At 43.7% G+C, this 27,433-nt stretch overlaps 1 non-coding gene across 1 annotated transcript; it reads left to right on the top strand.

Moving 5' to 3' along the window:
- Nucleotides 1–11,665: 11,665 nt before the first annotated feature.
- On the top strand, nt 11,666–11,738 carry TRNAF-AAA (transfer RNA phenylalanine (anticodon AAA)). The gene has a single exon. It is a non-coding gene; the product is annotated as a tRNA-Phe (tRNA).
- The last annotated feature ends 15,695 nt before the right edge of the window (nt 11,739–27,433 follow it).

The following is a 27,433-nucleotide window of genomic DNA, read 5'->3' as shown; positions in this document are numbered from 1 at the left end:
AGGCATCAATCACAACATGAAAGGAGATTTTTGAACCGAGCTTGTCAAAAATAACTATTGTTTTTACTGTGGGTACAATGCTGATGTTATCAAAGAAAAGTGGATGCTGTGACTATAAACCTCCTTTAAGGGCTCAATGACCCCTTCGAGTCGACGCACGGTGCCACGTGTCTCCTGGCCAAACCCTTTCTAAAGTGCCGAAATAGCTCAGTTGGGAGAGCGTTAGACTGAAGATCTAAAGGTCCCTGGTTCGATCCCGGGTTTCGGCAATTGTTGTATCCTTAACAGGGATAACCCTACCTTTGATTATATGACTTTCCCATGAATTAGGCCAGTGCGTGTTTGATTCTTTCGCTTCTCATGTGCCTGTTGTTCCTAACAGAGTGGTTGCTTAGTTTCACCTGGAACAAAGTAAAGTATCTTGCTGCCTGTTTTCCTTTCCGGCTAAATGCATAGACATAAAAATGTCACTCGTCTTTGTCATTCCTTCACACCAGCACATGGTACCCCAGAATTGTCATCAAGATTAGGCAGAAAAGGCCGAAATAGCTCAGTTGGGAGAGCGTTAGACTGAAGATCTAAAGGTCCCTGGTTTGATCCCGGGTTTCGGCAACTGTACCTGCTCCTTTTGGTGTACCGCTTTCTGACAAGAAAAGGAAGACCAAGCAGGAGTTTGAGAAAGTTGTTTAGAGCAGACTAAGGTCTGGGGCTCAGCAGAAACGCAATTGTGCAACATCCCGCAGTTTATGCTTTTCTCAGCCAATGTGCAAGGACAAGTCAAAATATCCCTTCTTCTTCATAGGACATTTGTACACCAACGCATAGTTCTGCAGAGCCTTGGGAAGAAAAGTCCAGCATGTTTCATTTTTGCTGTGCTCACCTGCAATATACCAATGAAAGCCGTGGGAACAAGACCTAGCCGCATTTGAAAGAAAAATGACTTTTTTGATGTGTAGTCCATAGAAACGGAAAGTAAAAATCAGGGGAGAAACTGAAAACTATGCTGGAAATCTAGGAAGTTGTGGAAATAGATGGCCAGCAGACAGGCATCAATCACAACATGAAAGGAGATTTTTGAACCGAGCTTGTCAAAAATAACTATTGTTTTTACTGTGGGTACAATGCTGATGTTATCAAAGAAAAGTGGATGCTGTGACTATAAACCTCCTTTAAGGGCTCAATGACCCCTTCGAGTCGACGCACGGTGCCACGTGTCTCCTGGCCAAACCCTTTCTAAAGTGCCGAAATAGCTCAGTTGGGAGAGCGTTAGACTGAAGATCTAAAGGTCCCTGGTTCGATCCTGGGTTTCGGCAATTGTTGTATCCTTAACAGGGATAACCCTACCTTTGATTATATGACTTTCCCATGAATTAGGCCAGTGCGTGTTTGATTCTTTCGCTTCTCATGTGCCTGTTGTTCCTAACAGAGTGGTTGCTTAGTTTCACCTGGAACAAAGTAAAGTATCTTGCTGCCTGTTTTCCTTTCCGGCTAAATGCATAGACATAAAAATGTCACTCGTCATTGTCATTCCTTCACACCAGCACATGGTACCCCAGAATTGTCATCAAGATTAGGCAGAAAAGGCCGAAATAGCTCAGTTGGGAGAGCGTTAGACTGAAGATCTAAAGATCCCGGGTTTCGGCAACTGTACCTGCTCCTTTTGGTGTACCGCTTTCTGACAAGAAAAGGAAGACCAAGCAGGAGTTTGAGAAAGTTGTTTAGAGCAGACTAAGGTCTGGGGCTCAGCAGAAACGCAATTGTGCAACATCCCGCAGTTTATGCTTTTCTCAGCCAATGTGCAAGGACAAGTCAAAATATCCCTTCTTCTTCATAGGACATTTGTACACCAACGCATAGTTCTGCAGAGCCTTGGGAAGAAAAGTCCAGCATGTTTCATTTTTGCTGTGCTCACCTGCAATATACCAATGAAAGCCGTGGGAACAAGACCTAGCCGCATTTGAAAGAAAAATGACTTTTTTGATGTGTAGTCCATAGAAACGGAAAGTAAAAATCAGGGGAGAAACTGAAAACTATGCTGGAAATCTAGGAAGTTGTGGAAATAGATGGCCAGCAGACAGGCATCAATCACAACATGAAAGGAGATTTTTGAACCGAGCTTGTCAAAAATAACTATTGTTTTTACTGTGGGTACAATGCTGATGTTATCAAAGAAAAGTGGATGCTGTGACTATAAACCTCCTTTAAGGGCTCAATGACCCCTTCGAGTCGACGCACGGTGCCACGTGTCTCCTGGACAAACCCTTTCTAAAGTGCCGAAATAGCTCAGTTGGGAGAGCGTTAGACTGAAGATCTAAAGGTCCCTGGTTCGATCCCGGGTTTCGGCAATTGTTGTATCCTTAACAGGGATAACCCTACCTTTGATTATATGACTTTCCCATGAATTAGGCCAGTGCGTGTTTGATTCTTTCGCTTCTCATGTGCCTGTTGTTCCTAACAGAGTGGTTGCTTAGTTTCACCTGGAACAAAGTAAAGTATCTTGCTGCCTGTTTTCCTTTCCGGCTAAATGCATAGACATAAAAATGTCAGTCGTCTTTGTCATACCTTCACACCAGCACATGGTACCCCAGAATTGTCATCAAGATTAGGCAGAAAAGGCCAAAATAGCTCAGTTGGGAGAGCGTTAGATTGAAGATCTAAAGGTCCCTGGTTCGATCCCGGGTTTTGGCAATTGTTGTATCCTTAACAGGGATAACCCTACCTTTGATTATATGACTTTCCCATGAATTAGGCCAGTTCGTGTTTGATTCTTTCGCTTCTCATGTGCCTGTTGTTCCTAACAGAGTGGTTGCTTAGTTTCACCTGGAACAAAGTAAAGTATCTTGCTGCCTGTTTTCCTTTCCGGCTAAATGCATAGACATAAAAATGTCACTCGTCATTGTCATTCCTTCACACCAGCACATGGTACCCCAGAATTGTCATCAAGATTAGGCAGAAAAGGCCGAAATAGCTCAGTTGGGAGAGCGTTAGACTGAAGATCTAAAGGTCCCTGGTTCGATCCCGGGTTTCGGCAACTGTACCTGCTCCTTTTGGTGTACCGATTTCTGACAAGAAAAGGAAGACCAAGCAGGAGTTTGAGAAAGTTGTTTAGAGCAGACTAAGGTCTGGGGCTCAGCAGAAACGCAATTGTGCAACATCCCGCAGTTTATGCTTTTCTCAGCCAATGTGCAAGGACAAGTCAAAATATCCCTTCTTCTTCATAGGACATTTGTACACCAACGCATAGTTCTGCAAAGCCTTGGGAAGAAAAGTCCAGCATGTTTCATTTTTGCTGTGCTCACCTGCAATATACCAATGAAAGCCGTGGGAACAAGACCTAGCCGCATTTGAAAGAAAAATGACTTTTTTGATGTGTAGTCCATAGAAACGGAAAGTAAAAATCAGGGGAGAAACTGAAAACTATGCTGGAAATCTAGGAAGTTGTGGAAATAGATGGCCAGCAGACAGGCATCAATCACAACATGAAAGGAGATTTTTGAACCGAGCTTGTCAAAAATAACTATTGTTTTTACTGTGGGTACAATGCTGATGTTATCAAAGAAAAGTGGATGCTGTGACTATAAACCTCCTTTAAGGGCTCAATGACCCCTTCGAGTCGACGCACGGTGCCACGTGTCTCCTGGACAAACCCTTTCTAAAGTGCCGAAATAGCTCAGTTGGGAGAGCGTTAGACTGAAGATCTAAAGGTCCCTGGTTCGATCCCGGGTTTCGGCAATTGTTGTATCCTTAACAGGGATAACCCTACCTTTGATTATATGACTTTCCCATGAATTAGGCCAGTGCGTGTTTGATTCTTTCGCTTCTCATGTGCCTGTTGTTCCTAACAGAGTGGTTGCTTAGTTTCACCTGGAACAAAGTAAAGTATCTTGCTGCCTGTTTTCCTTTCCGGCTAAATGCATAGACATAAAAATGTCAGTCGTCTTTGTCATACCTTCACACCAGCACATGGTACCCCAGAATTGTCATCAAGATTAGGCAGAAAAGGCCAAAATAGCTCAGTCGGGAGAGCGTTAGACTGAAGATCTAAAGGTCCCTGGTTCGATCCCGGGTTTTGGCAACTGTACCTGCTCCTTTTGGTGTACCGCTTTCTGACAAGAAAAGGAAGACCAAGCAGGAGTTTGAGAAAGTTGTTTAGAGCAGACTAAGGTCTGGGGCTCAGCAGAAACGCAATTGTGCAACATCCCGCAGTTTATGCTTTTCTCAGCCAATGTGCAAGGACAAGTCAAAATATCCCTTCTTCTTCATAGGACATTTGTACACCAACGCATAGTTCTGCAGAGCCTTGGGAAGAAAAGTCCAGCATGTTTCATTTTTGCTGTGCTCACCTGCAATATACCAATGAAAGCCGTGGGAACAAGACCTAGCCGCATTTGAAAGAAAAATGACTTTTTTGATGTGTAGTCCATAGAAACGGAAAGTAAAAATCAGGGGAGAAACTGAAAACTATGCTGGAAATCTAGGAAGTTGTGGAAATAGATGGCCAGCAGACAGGCATCAATCACAACATGAAAGGAGATTTTTGAACCGAGCTTGTCAAAAATAACTATTGTTTTTACTGTGGGTACAATGCTGATGTTATCAAAGAAAAGTGGATGCTGTGACTATAAACCTCCTTTAAGGGCTCAATGACCCCTTCGAGTCGACGCACGGTGCCACGTGTCTCCTGGACAAACCCTTTCTAAAGTGCCGAAATAGCTCAGTTGGGAGAGCGTTAGACTGAAGATCTAAAAGTCCCTGGTTCGATCCCTGGTTCGATCCCGGGTTTCGGCAATTGTTGTATCCTTAACAGGGATAACCCTACCTTTGATTATATGACTTTCCCATGAATTAGGCCAGTGCGTGTTTGATTCTTTCGCTTCTCATGTGCCTGTTGTTCCTAACAGAGTGGTTGCTTAGTTTCACCTGGAACAAAGTAAAGTATCTTGCTGCCTGTTTTCCTTTCCGGCTAAATGCATAGACATAAAAATGTCAGTCGTCTTTGTCATACCTTCACACCAGCACATGGTACCCCAGAATTGTCATCAAGATTAGGCAGAAAAGGCCAAAATAGCTCAGTTGGGAGAGCGTTAGACTGAAGATCTAAAGGTCCCTGGTTCGATCCTGGGTTTTGGCAACTGTACCTGCTCCTTTTGGTGTACCGCTTTCTGACAAGAAAAGGAAGACCAAGCAGGAGTTTGAGAAAGTTGTTTAGAGCAGACTAAGGTCTGGGGCTCAGCAGAAACGCAATTGTGCAACATCCCGCAGTTTATGCTTTTCTCAGCCAATGTGCAAGGACAAGTCAAAATATCCCTTCTTCTTCATAGGACATTTGTACACCAACGCATAGTTCTGCAGAGCCTTGGGAAGAAAAGTCCAGCATGTTTCATTTTTGCTGTGCTCACCTGCAATATACCAATGAAAGCCGTGGGAACAAGACCTAGCCGCATTTGAAAGAAAAATGACTTTTTTGATGTGTAGTCCATAGAAACGGAAAGTAAAAATCAGGGGAGAAACTGAAAACTATGCTGGAAATCTAGGAAGTTGTGGAAATAGATGGCCAGCAGACAGGCATCAATCACAACATGAAAGGAGATTTTTGAACCGAGCTTGTCAAAAATAACTATTGTTTTTACTGTGGGTACAATGCTGATGTTATCAAAGAAAAGTGGATGCTGTGACTATAAACCTCCTTTAAGGGCTCAATGACCCCTTCGAGTCGACGCACGGTGCCACGTGTCTCCTGGCCAAACCCTTTCTAAAGTGCCGAAATAGCTCAGTTGGGAGAGCGTTAGACTGAAGATCTAAAGGTCCCTGGTTCGATCCCGGGTTTCGGCAATTGTTGTATCCTTAACAGGGATAACCCTACCTTTGATTATATGACTTTCCCATGAATTAGGCCAGTGCGTGTTTGATTCTTTCGCTTCTCATGTGCCTGTTGTTCCTAACAGAGTGGTTGCTTAGTTTCACCTGGAACAAAGTAAAGTATCTTGCTGCCTGTTTTCCTTTCCGGCTAAATGCATAGACATAAAAATGTCACTCGTCTTTGTCATTCCTTCACACCAGCACATGGTACCCCAGAATTGTCATCAAGATTAGGCAGAAAAGGCCGAAATAGCTCAGTTGGGAGAGCGTTAGACTGAAGATCTAAAGGTCCCTGGTTTGATCCCGGGTTTCGGCAACTGTACCTGCTCCTTTTGGTGTACCGCTTTCTGACAAGAAAAGGAAGACCAAGCAGGAGTTTGAGAAAGTTGTTTAGAGCAGACTAAGGTCTGGGGCTCAGCAGAAACGCAATTGTGCAACATCCCGCAGTTTATGCTTTTCTCAGCCAATGTGCAAGGACAAGTCAAAATATCCCTTCTTCTTCATAGGACATTTGTACACCAACGCATAGTTCTGCAGAGCCTTGGGAAGAAAAGTCCAGCATGTTTCATTTTTGCTGTGCTCACCTGCAATATACCAATGAAAGCCGTGGGAACAAGACCTAGCCGCATTTGAAAGAAAAATGACTTTTTTGATGTGTAGTCCATAGAAACGGAAAGTAAAAATCAGGGGAGAAACTGAAAACTATGCTGGAAATCTAGGAAGTTGTGGAAATAGATGGCCAGCAGACAGGCATCAATCACAACATGAAAGGAGATTTTTGAACCGAGCTTGTCAAAAATAACTATTGTTTTTACTGTGGGTACAATGCTGATGTTATCAAAGAAAAGTGGATGCTGTGACTATAAACCTCCTTTAAGGGCTCAATGACCCCTTCGAGTCGACGCACGGTGCCACGTGTCTCCTGGCCAAACCCTTTCTAAAGTGCCGAAATAGCTCAGTTGGGAGAGCGTTAGACTGAAGATCTAAAGGTCCCTGGTTCGATCCTGGGTTTCGGCAATTGTTGTATCCTTAACAGGGATAACCCTACCTTTGATTATATGACTTTCCCATGAATTAGGCCAGTGCGTGTTTGATTCTTTCGCTTCTCATGTGCCTGTTGTTCCTAACAGAGTGGTTGCTTAGTTTCACCTGGAACAAAGTAAAGTATCTTGCTGCCTGTTTTCCTTTCCGGCTAAATGCATAGACATAAAAATGTCACTCGTCATTGTCATTCCTTCACACCAGCACATGGTACCCCAGAATTGTCATCAAGATTAGGCAGAAAAGGCCGAAATAGCTCAGTTGGGAGAGCGTTAGACTGAAGATCTAAAGATCCCGGGTTTCGGCAACTGTACCTGCTCCTTTTGGTGTACCGCTTTCTGACAAGAAAAGGAAGACCAAGCAGGAGTTTGAGAAAGTTGTTTAGAGCAGACTAAGGTCTGGGGCTCAGCAGAAACGCAATTGTGCAACATCCCGCAGTTTATGCTTTTCTCAGCCAATGTGCAAGGACAAGTCAAAATATCCCTTCTTCTTCATAGGACATTTGTACACCAACGCATAGTTCTGCAGAGCCTTGGGAAGAAAAGTCCAGCATGTTTCATTTTTGCTGTGCTCACCTGCAATATACCAATGAAAGCCGTGGGAACAAGACCTAGCCGCATTTGAAAGAAAAATGACTTTTTTGATGTGTAGTCCATAGAAACGGAAAGTAAAAATCAGGGGAGAAACTGAAAACTATGCTGGAAATCTAGGAAGTTGTGGAAATAGATGGCCAGCAGACAGGCATCAATCACAACATGAAAGGAGATTTTTGAACCGAGCTTGTCAAAAATAACTATTGTTTTTACTGTGGGTACAATGCTGATGTTATCAAAGAAAAGTGGATGCTGTGACTATAAACCTCCTTTAAGGGCTCAATGACCCCTTCGAGTCGACGCACGGTGCCACGTGTCTCCTGGACAAACCCTTTCTAAAGTGCCGAAATAGCTCAGTTGGGAGAGCGTTAGACTGAAGATCTAAAGGTCCCTGGTTCGATCCCGGGTTTCGGCAATTGTTGTATCCTTAACAGGGATAACCCTACCTTTGATTATATGACTTTCCCATGAATTAGGCCAGTGCGTGTTTGATTCTTTCGCTTCTCATGTGCCTGTTGTTCCTAACAGAGTGGTTGCTTAGTTTCACCTGGAACAAAGTAAAGTATCTTGCTGCCTGTTTTCCTTTCCGGCTAAATGCATAGACATAAAAATGTCAGTCGTCTTTGTCATACCTTCACACCAGCACATGGTACCCCAGAATTGTCATCAAGATTAGGCAGAAAAGGCCAAAATAGCTCAGTTGGGAGAGCGTTAGATTGAAGATCTAAAGGTCCCTGGTTCGATCCCGGGTTTTGGCAATTGTTGTATCCTTAACAGGGATAACCCTACCTTTGATTATATGACTTTCCCATGAATTAGGCCAGTTCGTGTTTGATTCTTTCGCTTCTCATGTGCCTGTTGTTCCTAACAGAGTGGTTGCTTAGTTTCACCTGGAACAAAGTAAAGTATCTTGCTGCCTGTTTTCCTTTCCGGCTAAATGCATAGACATAAAAATGTCACTCGTCATTGTCATTCCTTCACACCAGCACATGGTACCCCAGAATTGTCATCAAGATTAGGCAGAAAAGGCCGAAATAGCTCAGTTGGGAGAGCGTTAGACTGAAGATCTAAAGGTCCCTGGTTCGATCCCGGGTTTCGGCAACTGTACCTGCTCCTTTTGGTGTACCGATTTCTGACAAGAAAAGGAAGACCAAGCAGGAGTTTGAGAAAGTTGTTTAGAGCAGACTAAGGTCTGGGGCTCAGCAGAAACGCAATTGTGCAACATCCCGCAGTTTATGCTTTTCTCAGCCAATGTGCAAGGACAAGTCAAAATATCCCTTCTTCTTCATAGGACATTTGTACACCAACGCATAGTTCTGCAAAGCCTTGGGAAGAAAAGTCCAGCATGTTTCATTTTTGCTGTGCTCACCTGCAATATACCAATGAAAGCCGTGGGAACAAGACCTAGCCGCATTTGAAAGAAAAATGACTTTTTTGATGTGTAGTCCATAGAAACGGAAAGTAAAAATCAGGGGAGAAACTGAAAACTATGCTGGAAATCTAGGAAGTTGTGGAAATAGATGGCCAGCAGACAGGCATCAATCACAACATGAAAGGAGATTTTTGAACCGAGCTTGTCAAAAATAACTATTGTTTTTACTGTGGGTACAATGCTGATGTTATCAAAGAAAAGTGGATGCTGTGACTATAAACCTCCTTTAAGGGCTCAATGACCCCTTCGAGTCGACGCACGGTGCCACGTGTCTCCTGGACAAACCCTTTCTAAAGTGCCGAAATAGCTCAGTTGGGAGAGCGTTAGACTGAAGATCTAAAGGTCCCTGGTTCGATCCCGGGTTTCGGCAATTGTTGTATCCTTAACAGGGATAACCCTACCTTTGATTATATGACTTTCCCATGAATTAGGCCAGTGCGTGTTTGATTCTTTCGCTTCTCATGTGCCTGTTGTTCCTAACAGAGTGGTTGCTTAGTTTCACCTGGAACAAAGTAAAGTATCTTGCTGCCTGTTTTCCTTTCCGGCTAAATGCATAGACATAAAAATGTCAGTCGTCTTTGTCATACCTTCACACCAGCACATGGTACCCCAGAATTGTCATCAAGATTAGGCAGAAAAGGCCAAAATAGCTCAGTCGGGAGAGCGTTAGACTGAAGATCTAAAGGTCCCTGGTTCGATCCCGGGTTTTGGCAACTGTACCTGCTCCTTTTGGTGTACCGCTTTCTGACAAGAAAAGGAAGACCAAGCAGGAGTTTGAGAAAGTTGTTTAGAGCAGACTAAGGTCTGGGGCTCAGCAGAAACGCAATTGTGCAACATCCCGCAGTTTATGCTTTTCTCAGCCAATGTGCAAGGACAAGTCAAAATATCCCTTCTTCTTCATAGGACATTTGTACACCAACGCATAGTTCTGCAGAGCCTTGGGAAGAAAAGTCCAGCATGTTTCATTTTTGCTGTGCTCACCTGCAATATACCAATGAAAGCCGTGGGAACAAGACCTAGCCGCATTTGAAAGAAAAATGACTTTTTTGATGTGTAGTCCATAGAAACGGAAAGTAAAAATCAGGGGAGAAACTGAAAACTATGCTGGAAATCTAGGAAGTTGTGGAAATAGATGGCCAGCAGACAGGCATCAATCACAACATGAAAGGAGATTTTTGAACCGAGCTTGTCAAAAATAACTATTGTTTTTACTGTGGGTACAATGCTGATGTTATCAAAGAAAAGTGGATGCTGTGACTATAAACCTCCTTTAAGGGCTCAATGACCCCTTCGAGTCGACGCACGGTGCCACGTGTCTCCTGGACAAACCCTTTCTAAAGTGCCGAAATAGCTCAGTTGGGAGAGCGTTAGACTGAAGATCTAAAAGTCCCTGGTTCGATCCCTGGTTCGATCCCGGGTTTCGGCAATTGTTGTATCCTTAACAGGGATAACCCTACCTTTGATTATATGACTTTCCCATGAATTAGGCCAGTGCGTGTTTGATTCTTTCGCTTCTCATGTGCCTGTTGTTCCTAACAGAGTGGTTGCTTAGTTTCACCTGGAACAAAGTAAAGTATCTTGCTGCCTGTTTTCCTTTCCGGCTAAATGCATAGACATAAAAATGTCAGTCGTCTTTGTCATACCTTCACACCAGCACATGGTACCCCAGAATTGTCATCAAGATTAGGCAGAAAAGGCCAAAATAGCTCAGTTGGGAGAGCGTTAGACTGAAGATCTAAAGGTCCCTGGTTCGATCCTGGGTTTTGGCAACTGTACCTGCTCCTTTTGGTGTACCGCTTTCTGACAAGAAAAGGAAGACCAAGCAGGAGTTTGAGAAAGTTGTTTAGAGCAGACTAAGGTCTGGGGCTCAGCAGAAACGCAATTGTGCAACATCCCGCAGTTTATGCTTTTCTCAGCCAATGTGCAAGGACAAGTCAAAATATCCCTTCTTCTTCATAGGACATTTGTACACCAACGCATAGTTCTGCAGAGCCTTGGGAAGAAAAGTCCAGCATGTTTCATTTTTGCTGTGCTCACCTGCAATATACCAATGAAAGCCGTGGGAACAAGACCTAGCCGCATTTGAAAGAAAAATGACTTTTTTGATGTGTAGTCCATAGAAACGGAAAGTAAAAATCAGGGGAGAAACTGAAAACTATGCTGGAAATCTAGGAAGTTGTGGAAATAGATGGCCAGCAGACAGGCATCAATCACAACATGAAAGGAGATTTTTGAACCGAGCTTGTCAAAAATAACTATTGTTTTTACTGTGGGTACAATGCTGATGTTATCAAAGAAAAGTGGATGCTGTGACTATAAACCTCCTTTAAGGGCTCAATGACCCCTTCGAGTCGACGCACGGTGCCACGTGTCTCCTGGACAAACCCTTTCTAAAATGCTGTAATAGCTCAGTTGGGAGAGCGTTAGACTGAAGATCTAAAGGTCCCTGGTTCGATCCCGGGTTTTGGCAATTGTTGTATCCTTAACAGGGATAACCCTACCTTTGATTATATGACTTTCCCATGAATTAGGCCAGTTCGTGTTTGATTCTTTCGCTTCTCATGTGCCTGTTGTTCCTAACAGAGTGGTTGCTTAGTTTCACCTGGAACAAAGTAAAGTATCTTGCTGCCTGTTTTCCTTTCCGGCTAAATGCATAGACATAAAAATGTCACTCGTCATTGTCATTCCTTCACACCAGCACATGGTACCCCAGAATTGTCATCAAGATTAGGCAGAAAAGGCCGAAATAGCTCAGTTGGGAGAGCGTTAGACTAAAGATCTAAAGGTCCCTGGTTCGATCCCGGGTTTCGGCAACTGTACCTGCTCCTTTTGGTGTACCGATTTCTGACAAGAAAAGGAAGACCAAGCAGGAGTTTGAGAAAGTTGTTTAGAGCAGACTAAGGTCTGGGGCTCAGCAGAAACGCAATTGTGCAACATCCCGCAGTTTATGCTTTTCTCAGCCAATGTGCAAGGACAAGTCAAAATATCCCTTCTTCTTCATAGGACATTTGTACACCAACGCATAGTTCTGCAAAGCCTTGGGAAGAAAAGTCCAGCATGTTTCATTTTTGCTGTGCTCACCTGCAATATACCAATGAAAGCCGTGGGAACAAGACCTAGCCGCATTTGAAAGAAAAATGACTTTTTTGATGTGTAGTCCATAGAAACGGAAAGTAAAAATCAGGGGAGAAACTGAAAACTATGCTGGAAATCTAGGAAGTTGTGGAAATAGATGGCCAGCAGACAGGCATCAATCACAACATGAAAGGAGATTTTTGAACCGAGCTTGTCAAAAATAACTATTGTTTTTACTGTGGGTACAATGCTGATGTTATCAAAGAAAAGTGGATGCTGTGACTATAAACCTCCTTTAAGGGCTCAATGACCCCTTCGAGTCGACGCACGGTGCCACGTGTCTCCTGGACAAACCCTTTCTAAAGTGCCGAAATAGCTCAGTTGTGAGAGCGTTAGACTGAAGATCTAAAGGTCCCTGGTTCGATCCCGGGTTTCGGCAATTGTTGTATCCTTAACAGGGATAACCCTACCTTTGATTATATGACTTTCCCATGAATTAGGCCAGTGCGTGTTTGATTCTTTCGCTTCTCATGTGCCTGTTGTTCCTAACAGAGTGGTTGCTTAGTTTCACCTGGAACAAAGTAAAGTATCTTGCTGCCTGTTTTCCTTTCCGGCTAAATGCATAGACATAAAAATGTCAGTCGTCTTTGTCATACCTTCACACCAGCACATGGTACCCCAGAATTGTCATCAAGATTAGGCAGAAAAGGCCAAAATAGCTCAGTCGGGAGAGCGTTAGACTGAAGATCTAAAGGTCCCTGGTTCGATCCCGGGTTTTGGCAACTGTACCTGCTCCTTTTGGTGTACCGCTTTCTGACAAGAAAAGGAAGACCAAGCAGGAGTTTGAGAAAGTTGTTTAGAGCAGACTAAGGTCTGGGGCTCAGCAGAAACGCAATTGTGCAACATCCCGCAGTTTATGCTTTTCTCAGCCAATGTGCAAGGACAAGTCAAAATATCCCTTCTTCTTCATAGGACATTTGTACACCAACGCATAGTTCTGCAGAGCCTTGGGAAGAAAAGTCCAGCATGTTTCATTTTTGCTGTGCTCACCTGCAATATACCAATGAAAGCCGTGGGAACAAGACCTAGCCGCATTTGAAAGAAAAATGACTTTTTTGATGTGTAGTCCTTAGAAACGGAAAGTAAAAATCAGGGGAGAAACTGAAAACTATGCTGGAAATCTAGGAAGTTGTGGAAATAGATGGCCAGCAGACAGGCATCAATCACAACATGAAAGGAGATTTTTGAACCGAGCTTGTCAAAAATAACTATTGTTTTTACTGTGGGTACAATGCTGATGTTATCAAAGAAAAGTGGATGCTGTGACTATAAACCTCCTTTAAGGGCTCAATGACCCCTTCGAGTCGACGCACGGTGCCATGTGTCTCCTGGACAAACCCTTTCTAAAGTGCCGAAATAGCTCAGTTGGGAGAGCGTTAGACTGAAGATCTAAAGGTCCCTGGTTCGATCCCGGGTTTCGGCAATTGTTGTATCCTTAACAGGGATAACCCTACCTTTGATTATATGACTTTCCCATGAATTAGGCCAGTGCGTGTTTGATTCTTTCGCTTCTCATGTGCCTGTTGTTCCTAACAGAGTGGTTGCTTAGTTTCACCTGGAACAAAGTAAAGTATCTTGCTGCCTGTTTTCCTTTCCGGCTAAATGCATAGACATAAAAATGTCACTCGTCTTTGTCATTCCTTCACACCAGCACATGGTACCCCAGAATTGTCATCAAGATTAGGCAGAAAAGGCCGAAATAGCTCAGTTGGGAGAGCGTTAGACTGAAGATCTAAAGGTCCCTGGTTCGATCCCGGGTTTCGGCAACTGTACCTGCTCCTTTTGGTGTACCGCTTTCTGACAAGAAAAGGAAGACCAAGCAGGAGTTTGAGAAAGTTGTTTAGAGCAGACTAAGGTCTGGGGCTCAGCAGAAACGCAATTGTGCAACATCCCGCAGTTTATGCTTTTCTCAGCCAATGTGCAAGGACAAGTCAAAATATCCCTTCTTCTTCATAGGACATTTGTACACCAACGCATAGTTCTGCAGAGCCTTGGGAAGAAAAGTCCAGCATGTTTCATTTTTGCTGTGCTCACCTGCAATATACCAATGAAAGCCGTGGGAACAAGACCTAGCCGCATTTGAAAGAAAAATGACTTTTTTGATGTGTAGTCCATAGAAACGGAAAGTAAAAATCAGGGGAGAAACTGAAAACTATGCTGGAAATCTAGGAAGTTGTGGAAATAGATGGCCAGCAGACAGGCATCAATCACAACATGAAAGGAGATTTTTGAACCGAGCTTGTCAAAAATAACTATTGTTTTTACTGTGGGTACAATGCTGATGTTATCAAAGAAAAGTGGATGCTGTGACTATAAACCTCCTTTAAGGGCTCAATGACCCCTTCGAGTCGACGCACGGTGCCACGTGCCACGTGTCTCCTGGACAAACCCTTTCTAAAGTGCCGAAATAGCTCAGTTGGGAGAGCGTTAGACTGAAGATCTAAAAGTCCCTGGTTCGATCCCTGGTTCGATCCCGGGTTTCGGCAATTGTTGTATCCTTAACAGGGATAACCCTACCTTTGATTATATGACTTTCCCATGAATTAGGCCAGTGCGTGTTTGATTCTTTCGCTTCTCATGTGCCTGTTGTTCCTAACAGAGTGGTTGCTTAGTTTCACCTGGAACAAAGTAAAGTATCTTGCTGCCTGTTTTCCTTTCCGGCTAAATGCATAGACATAAAAATGTCACTCGTCATTGTCATTCCTTCACACCAGCACATGGTACCCCAGAATTGTCATCAAGATTAGGCAGAAAAGGCCGAAATAGCTCAGTTGGGAGAGCGTTAGACTGAAGATCTAAAGGTCCCTGGTTCGATCCCGGGTTTCGGCAACTGTACCTGCTCCTTTTGGTGTACCGCTTTCTGACAAGAAAAGGAAGACCAAGCAGGAGTTTGAGAAAGTTGTTTAGAGCAGACTAAGGTCTGGGGCTCAGCAGAAACGCAATTGTGCAACATCCCGCAGTTTATGCTTTTCTCAGCCAATGTGCAAGGACAAGTCAAAATATCCCTTCTTCTTCATAGGACATTTGTACACCAACGCATAGTTCTGCAGAGCCTTGGGAAGAAAAGTCCAGCATGTTTCATTTTTGCTGTGCTCACCTGCAATATACCAATGAAAGCCGTGGGAACAAGACCTAGCCGCATTTGAAAGAAAAATGACTTTTTTGATGTGTAGTCCATAGAAACGGAAAGTAAAAATCAGGGGAGAAACTGAAAACTATGCTGGAAATCTAGGAAGTTGTGGAAATAGATGGCCAGCAGACAGGCATCAATCACAACATGAAAGGAGATTTTTGAACCGAGCTTGTCAAAAATAACTATTGTTTTTACTGTGGGTACAATGCTGATGTTATCAAAGAAAAGTGGATGCTGTGACTATAAACCTCCTTTAAGGGCTCAATGACCCCTTCGAGTCGACGCACGGTGCCACGTGTCTCCTGGACAAACCCTTTCTAAAGTGCCGAAATAGCTCAGTTGTGAGAGCGTTAGACTGAAGATCTAAAGGTCCCTGGTTCGATCCCGGGTTTCGGCAATTGTTGTATCCTTAACAGGGATAACCCTACCTTTGATTATATGACTTTCCCATGAATTAGGCCAGTGCGTGTTTGATTCTTTCGCTTCTCATGTGCCTGTTGTTCCTAACAGAGTGGTTGCTTAGTTTCACCTGGAACAAAGTAAAGTGACTTGCTGCCTGTTTTCCTTTCCGGCTAAATGCATAGACATAAAAATGTCACTCGTCATTGTCATTCCTTCACACCAGCACATGGTACCCCAGAATTGTCATCAAGATTAGGCAGAAAAGGCCGAAATAGCTCAGTTGGGAGAGCGTTAGACTGAAGATCTAAAGGTCCCTGGTTCGATCCCGGGTTTCGGCAACTGTACCTGCTCCTTTTGGTGTACCGCTTTCTGACAAGAAAAGGAAGACCAAGCAGGAGTTTGAGAAAGTTGTTTAGAGCAGACTAAGGTCTGGGGCTCAGCAGAAACGCAATTGTGCAACATCCCGCAGTTTATGCTTTTCTCAGCCAATGTGCAAGGACAAGTCAAAATATCCCTTCTTCTTCATAGGACATTTGTACACCAACGCATAGTTCTGCAGAGCCTTGGGAAGAAAAGTCCAGCATGTTTCATTTTTGCTGTGCTCACCTGCAATATACCAATGAAAGCCGTGGGAACAAGACCTAGCCGCATTTGAAAGAAAAATGACTTTTTTGATGTGTAGTCCATAGAAACGGAAAGTAAAAATCAGGGGAGAAACTGAAAACTATGCTGGAAATCTAGGAAGTTGTGGAAATAGATGGCCAGCAGACAGGCATCAATCACAACATGAAAGGAGATTTTTGAACCGAGCTTGTCAAAAATAACTATTGTTTTTACTGTGGGTACAATGCTGATGTTATCAAAGAAAAGTGGATGCTGTGACTATAAACCTCCTTTAAGGGCTCAATGACCCCTTCGAGTCGACGCACGGTGCCACGTGTCTCCTGGCCAAACCCTTTCTAAAGTGCCGAAATAGCTCAGTTGGGAGAGCGTTAGACTGAAGATCTAAAGGTCCCTGGTTCGATCCTGGGTTTCGGCAATTGTTGTATCCTTAACAGGGATAACCCTACCTTTGATTATATGACTTTCCCATGAATTAGGCCAGTGCGTGTTTGATTCTTTCGCTTCTCATGTGCCTGTTGTTCCTAACAGAGTGGTTGCTTAGTTTCACCTGGAACAAAGTAAAGTATCTTGCTGCCTGTTTTCCTTTCCGGCTAAATGCATAGACATAAAAATGTCACTCGTCTTTGTCATTCCTTCACACCAGCACATGGTACCCCAGAATTGTCATCAAGATTAGGCAGAAAAGGCCGAAATAGCTCAGTTGGGAGAGCGTTAGACTGAAGATCTAAAGGTCCCTGGTTCGATCCCGGGTTTCGGCAACTGTACCTGCTCCTTTTGGGGTACCGCTTTCTGACAAGAAAAGGAAGACCAAGCAGGAGTTTGAGAAAGTTGTTTAGAGCAGACTAAGGTCTGGGGCTCAGCAGAAACGCAATTGTGCAACATCCCGCAGTTTATGCTTTTCTCAGCCAATGTGCAAGGACAAGTCAAAATATCCCTTCTTCTTCATAGGACATTTGTACACCAACGCATAGTTCTGCAGAGCCTTGGGAAGAAAAGTCCAGCATGTTTCATTTTTGCTGTGCTCACCTGCAATATACCAATGAAAGCCGTGGGAACAAGACCTAGCCGCATTTGAAAGAAAAATGACTTTTTTGATGTGTAGTCCATAGAAACGGAAAGTAAAAATCAGGGGAGAAACTGAAAACTATGCTGAAAATCTAGGAAGTTGTGGAAATAGATGGACAGCAGACAGGCATCAATCACAACATGAAAGGAGATTTTTGAACCGAGCTTGTCAAAAATAACTATTGTTTTTACTGTGGGTACAATGCTGATGTTATCAAAGAAAAGTGGATGCTGTGACTATAAACCTCCTTTAAGGGCTCAATGACCCCTTCGAGTCGACGCACGGTGCCACGTGTCTCCTGGACAAACCCTTTCTAAAGTGCCGAAATAGCTCAGTTGGGAGAGCGTTAGACTGAAGATCTAAAGGTCCCTGGTTCGATCCCGGGTTTCGGCAATTGTTGTATCCTTAACAGGGATAACCCTACCTTTGATTATATGACTTTCCCATGAATTAGGCCAGTTCGTGTTTGATTCTTTCGCTTCTCATGTGCCTGTTGTTCCTAACAGAGTGGTTGCTTAGTTTCACCTGGAACAAAGTAAAGTATCTTGCTGCCTGTTTTCCTTTCCGGCTAAATGCATAGACATAAAAATGTCACTCGTCACTGTCATTCCTTCACACCAGCACATGGTACCCCAGAATTGTCATCAAGATTAGGCAGAAAAGGCCGAAATATCTCAGTTGGGAGAGCGTTAGACTGAAGATCTAAAGGTCCCTGGTTCGATCCCGGGTTTCGGCAACTGTACCTGCTCCTTTTGGTGTACCGATTTCTGACAAGAAAAGGAAGACCAAGCAGGAGTTTGAGAAAGTTGTTTAGAGCAGACTAAGGTCTGGGGCTCAGCAGAAACGCAATTGTGCAACATCCCGCAGTTTATGCTTTTCTCAGCCAATGTGCAAGGACAAGTCAAAATATCCCTTCTTCTTCATAGGACATTTGTACACCAACGCATAGTTCTGCAGAGCCTTGGGAAGAAAAGTCCAGCATGTTTCATTTTTGCTGTGCTCACCTGCAATATACCAATGAAAGCCGTGGGAACAAGACCTAGCCGCATTTGAAAGAAAAATGACTTTTTTGATGTGTAGTCCATAGAAACGGAAAGTAAAAATCAGGGGAGAAACTGAAAACTATGCTGGAAATCTAGGAAGTTGTGGAAATAGATGGCCAGCAGACAGGCATCAATCACAACATGAAAGGAGATTTTTGAACCGAGCTTGTCAAAAATAACTATTGTTTTTACTGTGGGTACAATGCTGATGTTATCAAAGAAAAGTGGATGCTGTGACTATAAACCTCCTTTAAGGGCTCAATGACCCCTTCGAGTCGACGCACGGTGCCACGTGTCTCCTGGACAAACCCTTTCTAAAGTGCCGAAATAGCTCAGTTGTGAGAGCGTTAGACTGAAGATCTAAAGGTCCCTGGTTCGATTCCGGGTTTCGGCAATTGTTGTATCCTTAACAGGGATAACCCTACCTTTGATTATATGACTTTCCCATGAATTAGGCCAGTGCGTGTTTGATTCTTTCGCTTCTCATGTGCCTGTTGTTCCTAACAGAGTGGTTGCTAAGTTTCACCTGGAACAAAGTAAAGTATCTTGCTGCCTGTTTTCCTTTCCGGCTAAATGCATAGACATAAAAATGTCACTCGTCATTGTCATTCCTTCACACCAGCACATGGTACCCCAGAATTGTCATCAAGATTAGGCAGAAAAGGCCGAAATAGCTCAGTTGGGAGAGCGTTAGACTGAAGATCTAAAGGTCCCTGGTTCGATCCTGGGTTTCGGCAACTGTACCTGCTCCTTTTGGTGTACCGCTTTCTGACAAGAAAAGGAAGACCAAGCAGGAGTTTGAGAAAGTTGTTTAGAGCAGACTAAGGTCTGGGGCTCAGCAGAAACGCAATTGTGCAACATCCCGCAGTTTATGCTTTTCTCAGCCAATGTGCAAGGACAAGTCAAAATATCCCTTCTTCTTCATAGGACATTTGTACACCAACGCATAGTTCTGCAGAGCCTTGGGAAGAAAAGTCCAGCATGTTTCATTTTTGCTGTGCTCACCTGCAATATACCAATGAAAGCCGTGGGAACAAGACCTAGCCGCATTTGAAAGAAAAATGACTTTTTTGATGTGTAGTCCATAGAAACGGAAAGTAAAAATCAGGGGAGAAACTGAAAACTATGCTGGAAATCTAGGAAGTTGTGGAAATAGATGGCCAGCAGACAGGCATCAATCACAACATGAAAGGAGATTTTTGAACCGAGCTTGTCAAAAATAACTATTGTTTTTACTGTGGGTACAATGCTGATGTTATCAAAGAAAAGTGGATGCTGTGACTATAAACCTCCTTTAAGGGCTCAATGACCCCTTCGAGTCGACGCACGGTGCCACGTGTCTCCTGGACAAACCCTTTCTAAAGTGCCGAAATAGCTCAGTTGGGAGAGCGTTAGACTGAAGATCTAAAGGTCCCTGGTTTGATCCCGGGTTTCGGCAATTGTTGTATCCTTAACAGGGATAACCCTACCTTTGATTATATGACTTTCCCATGAATTAGGCCAGTGCGTGTTTGATTCTTTCGCTTCTCATGTGCCTGTTGTTCCTAACAGAGTGGTTGCTTAGTTTCACCTGGAACAAAGTAAAGTATCTTGCTGCCTGTTTTCCTTTCCGGCTAAATGCATAGACATAAAAATGTCACTCGTCTTTGTCATTCCTTCACACCAGCACATGGTACCCCAGAATTGTCATCAAGATTAGGCAGAAAAGGCCGAAATAGCTCAGTTGGGAGAGCGTTAGACTGAAGATCTAAATTTCCCTGGTTCGATCCCGGGTTTCGGCAACTGTACCTGCTCCTTTTGGGGTACCGCTTTCTGACAAGAAAAGGAAGACCAAGCAGGAGTTTGAGAAAGTTGTTTAGAGCAGACTAAGGTCTGGGGCTCAGCAGAAACGCAATTGTGCAACATCCCGCAGTTTATGCTTTTCTCAGCCAATGTGCAAGGACAAGTCAAAATATCCCTTCTTCTTCATAGGACATTTGTACACCAACGCATAGTTCTGCAGAGCCTTGGGAAGAAAAGTCCAGCATGTTTCATTTTTGCTGTGCTCACCTGCAATATACCAATGAAAGCCGTGGGAACAAGACCTAGCCGCATTTGAAAGAAAAATGACTTTTTTGATGTGTAGTCCATAGAAACGGAAAGTAAAAATCAGGGGAGAAACTGAAAACTATGCTGGAAATCTAGGAAGTTGTGGAAATAGATGGCCAGCAGACAGGCATCAATCACAACATGAAAGGAGATTTTTGAACCGAGCTTGTCAAAAATAACTATTGTTTTTACTGTGGGTACAATGCTGATGTTATCAAAGAAAAGTGGATGCTGTGACTATAAACCTCCTTTAAGGGCTCAATGACCCCTTCGAGTCGACGCACGGTGCCACGTGTCTCCTGGACAAACCCTTTCTAAAGTGCCGAAATAGCTCAGTTGGGAGAGCGTTAGACTGAAGATCTAAAGGTCCCTGGTTCGATCCCGGGTTTCGGCAATTGTTGTATCCTTAACAGGGATAACCCTACCTTTGATTATATGACTTTCCCATGAATTAGGCCAGTGCGTGTTTGATTCTTTCGCTTCTCATGTGCCTGTTGTTCCTAACAGAGTGGTTGCTTAGGTTCACCTGGAACAAAGTAAAGTATCTTGCTGCCTGTTTTCCTTTCCGGCTAAATGCATAGACATAAAAATGTCACTCGTCATTGTCATTCCTTCACACCAGCACATGGTACCCCAGAATTGTCATCAAGATTAGGCAGAAAAGGCCGAAATAGCTCAGTTGGGAGAGCGTTAGACTGAAGATCTAAAGGTCCCTGGTTCGATCCCGGGTTTCGGCAACTGTACCTGCTCCTTTTGGTGTACCGCTTTCTGACAAGAAAAGGAAGACCAAGCAGGAGTTTGAGAAAGTTGTTTAGAGCAGACTAAGGTCTGGGGCTCAGCAGAAACGCAATTGTGCAACATCCCGCAGTTTATGCTTTTCTCAGCCAATGTGCAAGGACAAGTCAAAATATCCCTTCTTCTTCATAGGACATTTGTACACCAACGCATAGTTCTGCAGAGCCTTGGGAAGAAAAGTCCAGCATGTTTCATTTTTGCTGTGCTCACCTGCAATATACCAATGAAAGCCGTGGGAACAAGACCTAGCCGCATTTGAAAGAAAAATGACTTTTTTGATGTGTAGTCCATAGAAACGGAAAGTAAAAATCAGGGGAGAAACTGAAAACTATGCTGGAAATCTAGGAAGTTGTGGAAATAGATGGCCAGCAGACAGGCATCAATCACAACATGAAAGGAGATTTTTGAACCGAGCTTGTCAAAAATAACTATTGTTTTTACTGTGGGTACAATGCTGATGTTATCAAAGAAAAGTGGATGCTGTGACTATAAACCTCCTTTAAGGGCTCAATGACCCCTTCGAGTCAACGCACGGTGCCACGTGTCTCCTGGACAAACCCTTTCTAAAGTGCCGAAATAGCTCAGTTGGGAGAGCGTTAGACTGAAGATCTAAAGGTCCCTGGTTCGATCCCGGGTTTCGGCAATTGTTGTATCCTTAACAGGGATAACCCTACCTTTGATTATATGACTTTCCCATGAATTAGGCCAGTGCGTGTTTGATTCTTTCGCTTCTCATGTGCCTGTTGTTCCTAACAGAGTGGTTGCTTAGGTTCACCTGGAACAAAGTAAAGTATCTTGCTGCCTGTTTTCCTTTCCGGCTAAATGCATAGACATAAAAATGTCACTCGTCATTGTCATTCCTTCACACCAGCACATGGTACCCCAGAATTGTCATCAAGATTAGGCAGAAAAGGCCGAAATAGCTCAGTTGGGAGAGCGTTAGACTGAAGATCTAAAGGTCCCTGGTTCGATCCCGGGTTTCGGCAACTGTACCTGCTCCTTTTGGTGTACCGCTTTCTGACAAGAAAAGGAAGACCAAGCAGGAGTTTGAGAAAGTTGTTTAGAGCAGACTAAGGTCTGGGGCTCAGCAGAAACGCAATTGTGCAACATCCCGCAGTTTATACTTTTCTCAGCCAATGTGCAAGGACAAGTCAAAATATCCCTTCTTCTTCATAGGACATTTGTACACCAACGCATAGTTCTGCAGAGCCTTGGGAAGAAAAGTCCAGCATGTTTCATTTTTGCTGTGCTCACCTGCAATATACCAATGAAAGCCGTGGGAACAAGACCTAGCCGCATTTGAAAGAAAAATGACTTTTTTGATGTGTAGTCCATAGAAACGGAAAGTAAAAATCAGGGGAGAAACTGAAAACTATGCTGGAAATCTAGGAAGTTGTGGAAATAGATGGCCAGCAGACAGGCATCAATCACAACATGAAAGGAGATTTTTGAACCGAGCTTGTCAAAAATAACTATTGTTTTTACTGTGGGTACAATGCTGATGTTATCAAAGAAAAGTGGATGCTGTGACTATAAACCTCCTTTAAGGGCTCAATGACCCCTTCGAGTCGACGCACGGTGCCACGTGTCTCCTGGACAAACCCTTTCTAAAGTGCCGAAGTAGCTCAGTTGGGAGAGCGTTAGACTGAAGATCTAAAGGTCCCTGGTTCGATCCCGGGTTTCGGCAATTGTTGTATCCTTAACAGGGATAACCCTACCTTTGATTATATGACTTTCCCATGAATTAGGCCAGTGCGTGTTTGATTCTTTCGCTTCTCATGTGCCTGTTGTCCTAACAGGGTGGTTGCTTAGTTTCACCTGGAACAAAGTAAAGTATCTTGCTGCCTGTTTTCCTTTCCGGCTAAATGCATAGACATAAAAATGTCAGTCGTCTTTGTCATACCTTCACACCAGCACATGGTACCCCAGAATTGTCATCAAGATTAGGCAGAAAAGGCCAAAATAGCTCAGTTGGGAGAGCGTTAGACTGAAGATCTAAAGGTCCCTGGTTCGATCCCGGGTTTTGGCAACTGTACCTGCTCCTTTTGGTGTACCGCTTTCTGACAAGAAAAGGAAGACCAAGCAGGAGTTTGAGAAAGTTGTTTAGAGCAGACTAAGGTCTGGGGCTCAGCAGAAACGCAATTGTGCAACATCCCGCAGTTTATGCTTTTCTCAGCCAATGTGCAAGGACAAGTCAAAATATCCCTTCTTCTTCATAGGACATTTGTACACCAACGCATAGTTCTGCAGAGCCTTGGGAAGAAAAGTCCAGCATGTTTCATTTTTGCTGTGCTCACCTGCAATATACCAATGAAAGCCGTGGGAACAAGACCTAGCCGCATTTGAAAGAAAAATGACTTTTTTGATGTGTAGTCCATAGAAACGGAAAGTAAAAATCAGGGGAGAAACTGAAAACTATGCTGGAAATCTAGGAAGTTGTGGAAATAGATGGCCAGCAGACAGGCATCAATCACAACATGAAAGGAGATTTTTGAACCGAGCTTGTCAAAAATAACTATTGTTTTTACTGTGGGTACAATGCTGATGTTATCAAAGAAAAGTGGATGCTGTGACTATAAACCTCCTTTAAGGGCTCAATGACCCCTTCGAGTCGACGCACGGTGCCACGTGTCTCCTGGACAAACCCTTTCTAAAGTGCCGAAATAGCTCAGTTGGGAGAGCGTTAGACTGAAGATCTAAAGGTCCCTGGTTCGATCCCGGGTTTCGGCAATTGTTGTATCCTTAACAGGGATAACCCTACCTTTGATTATATGACTTTCCCATGAATTAGGCCAGTGCGTGTTTGATTCTTTCGCTTCTCATGTGCCTGTTGTTCCTAACAGAGTGGTTGCTTAGTTTCACCTGGAACAAAGTAAAGTATCTTGCTGCCTGTTTTCCTTTCCGGCTAAATGCATAGACATAAAAATGTCACTCGTCATTGTCATTCCTTCACACCAGCACATGGTACCCCAGAATTGTCATCAAGATTAGGCAAAAAAGGCCGAAATAGCTCAGTTGGGAGAGCGTTAGACTGAAGATCTAAAGGTCCCTGGTTCGATCCCGGGTTTCGGCAACTGTACCTGCTCCTTTTGGTGTACCGCTTTCTGACAAGAAAAGGAAGACCAAGCAGGAGTTTGTGAAAGTTGTTTAGAGCAGACTAAGGTCTGGGGCTCAGCAGAAACGCAATTGTGCAACATCCCGCAGTTTATGCTTTTCTCAGCCAATGTGCAAGGACAAGTCAAAATATCCCTTCTTCTTCATAGGACATTTGTACACCAACGCATAGTTCTGCAGAGCCTTGGGAAGAAAAGTCCAGCATGTTTCATTTTTGCTGTGCTCACCTGCAATATACCAATGAAAGCCGTGGGAACAAGACCTAGCCGCATTTGAAAGAAAAATGACTTTTTTGATGTGTAGTCCATAGAAACGGAAAGTAAAAATCAGGGGAGAAACTGAAAACTATGCTGGAAATCTAGGAAGTTGTGGAAATAGATGGCCAGCAGACAGGCATCAATCACAACATGAAAGGAGATTTTTGAACCGAGCTTGTCAAAAATAACTATTGTTTTTACTGTGGGTACAATGCTGATGTTATCAAAGAAAAGTGGATGCTGTGACTATAAACCTCCTTTAAGGGCTCAATGACCCCTTCGAGTCGACGCACGGTGCCACGTGTCTCCTGGACAAACCCTTTCTAAAGTGCCGAAATAGCTCAGTTGGGAGAGCGTTAGACTGAAGATCTAAAGGTCCCTGGTTCGATCCCGGGTTTCGGCAATTGTTGTATCCTTAACAGGGATAACCCTACCTTTGATTATATGACTTTCCCATGAATTAGGCCAGTGCGTGTTTGATTCTTTCGCTTCTCATGTGCCTGTTGTTCCTAACAGAGTGGTTGCTTAGTTTCACCTGGAACAAAGTAAAGTATCTTGCTGCCTGTTTTCCTTTCCGGCTAAATGCATAGACATAAAAATGTCACTCGTCATTGTCATTCCTTCACACCAGCACATGGTACCCCAGAATTGTCATCAAGATAAGGCAGAAAAGGCCGAAATAGCTCAGTTGGGAGAGCGTTAGACTGAAGATCTAAAGGTCCCTGGTTCGATCCCGGGTTTCGGCAACTGTATCTGCTCCTTTTGGTGTACCGCTTTCTGACAAGAAAAGGAAGACCAAGCAGGAGTTTGTGAAAGTTGTTTAGAGCAGACTAAGGTCTGGGGCTCAGCAGAAACGCAATTGTGCAACATCCCGCAGTTTATGCTTTTCTCAGCCAATGTGCAAGGACAAGTCAAAATATCCCTTCTTCTTCATAGGACATTTGTACACCAACGCATAGTTCTGCAGAGCCTTGGGAAGAAAAGTCCAGCATGTTTCATTTTTGCTGTGCTCACCTGCAATATACCAATGAAAGCCGTGGGAACAAGACCTAGCCGCATTTGAAAGAAAAATGACTTTTTTGATGTGTAGTCCATAGAAACGGAAAGTAAAAATCAGGGGAGAAACTGAAAACTATGCTGGAAATCTAGGAAGTTGTGGAAATAGATGGCCAGCAGACAGGCATCAATCACAACATGAAAGGAGATTTTTGAACCGAGCTTGTCAAAAATAACTATTGTTTTTACTGTGGGTACAATGCTGATGTTATCAAAGAAAAGTGGATGCTGTGACTATAAACCTCCTTTAAGGGCTCAATGACCCCTTCGAGTCGACGCACGGTGCCACGTGTCTCCTGGACAAACCCTTTCTAAAGTGCCGAAATAGCTCAGTTGGGAGAGCGTTAGACTGAAGATCTAAAGGTCCCTGGTTCGATCCCGGGTTTCGGCAATTGTTGTATCCTTAACAGGGATAACCCTACCTTTGATTATATGACTTTCCCATGAATTAGGCCAGTGCGTGTTTGATTCTTTCGCTTCTCATGTGCCTGTTGTTCCTAACAGAGTGGTTGCTTAGGTTCACCTGGAACAAAGTAAAGTATCTTGCTGCCTGTTTTCCTTTCCGGCTAAATGCATAGACATAAAAATGTCAGTCGTCTTTGTCATACCTTCACACCAGCACATGGTACCCCAGAATTGTCATCAAGATTAGGCAGAAAAGGCCAAAATAGCTCAGTTGGGAGAGCGTTAGACTGAAGATCTAAAGGTCCCTGGTTCGATCCCGGGTTTTGGCAACTGTACCTGCTCCTTTTGGTGTACCGCTTTCTGACAAGAAAAGGAAGACCAAGCAGGAGTTTGAGAAAGTTGTTTAGAGCAGACTAAGGTCTGGGGCTCAGCAGAAACGCAATTGTGCAACATCCCGCAGTTTATGCTTTTCTCAGCCAATGTGCAAGGACAAGTCAAAATATCCCTTCTTCTTCATAGGACATTTGTACACCAACGCATAGTTCTGCAGAGCCTTGGGAAGAAAAGTCCAGCATGTTTCATTTTTGCTGTGCTCACCTGCAATATACCAATGAAAGCCGTGGGAACAAGACCTAGCCGCATTTGAAAGAAAAATGACTTTTTTGATGTGTAGTCCATAGAAACGGAAAGTAAAAATCAGGGGAGAAACTGAAAACTATGCTGGAAATCTAGGAAGTTGTGGAAATAGATGGCCAGCAGACAGGCATCAATCACAACATGAAAGGAGATTTTTGAACCGAGCTTGTCAAAAATAACTATTGTTTTTACTGTGGGTACAATGCTGATGTTATCAAAGAAAAGTGGATGCTGTGACTATAAACCTCCTTTAAGGGCTCAATGACCCCTTCGAGTCGACGCACGGTGCCACGTGTCTCCTGGACAAACCCTTTCTAAAGTGCCGAAATAGCTCAGTTGGGAGAGCGTTAGACTGAAGATCTAAAGGTCCCTGGTTCGATCCCGGGTTTCGGCAATTGTTGTATCCTTAACAGGGATAACCCTACCTTTGATTATATGACTTTCCCATGAATTAGGCCAGTGCGTGTTTGATTCTTTCGCTTCTCATGTGCCTGTTGTTCCTAACAGAGTGGTTGCTTAGTTTCACCTGGAACAAAGTAAAGTATCTTGCTGCCTGTTTTCCTTTCCGGCTAAATGCATAGACATAAAAATGTCACTCGTCATTGTCATTCCTTCACACCAGCACATGGTACCCCAGAATTGTCATCAAGATAAGGCAGAAAAGGCCGAAATAGCTCAGTTGGGAGAGCGTTAGACTGAAGATCTAAAGGTCCCTGGTTCGATCCCGGGTTTCGGCAACTGTATCTGCTCCTTT

Source organism: Lithobates pipiens, unplaced genomic scaffold, assembly GCF_037356315.1.
Source record: "Lithobates pipiens isolate NorthernLeopardFrog02 unplaced genomic scaffold, aLitPip1_a1.2 Scaffold_18, whole genome shotgun sequence".
Classification (NCBI taxonomy): Eukaryota; Metazoa; Chordata; class Amphibia; order Anura; family Ranidae; genus Lithobates; species Lithobates pipiens.
The sequence above is the reverse complement of the archived record's forward strand: the minus strand, read 5'-3'. Positions and strand labels throughout refer to the sequence as shown.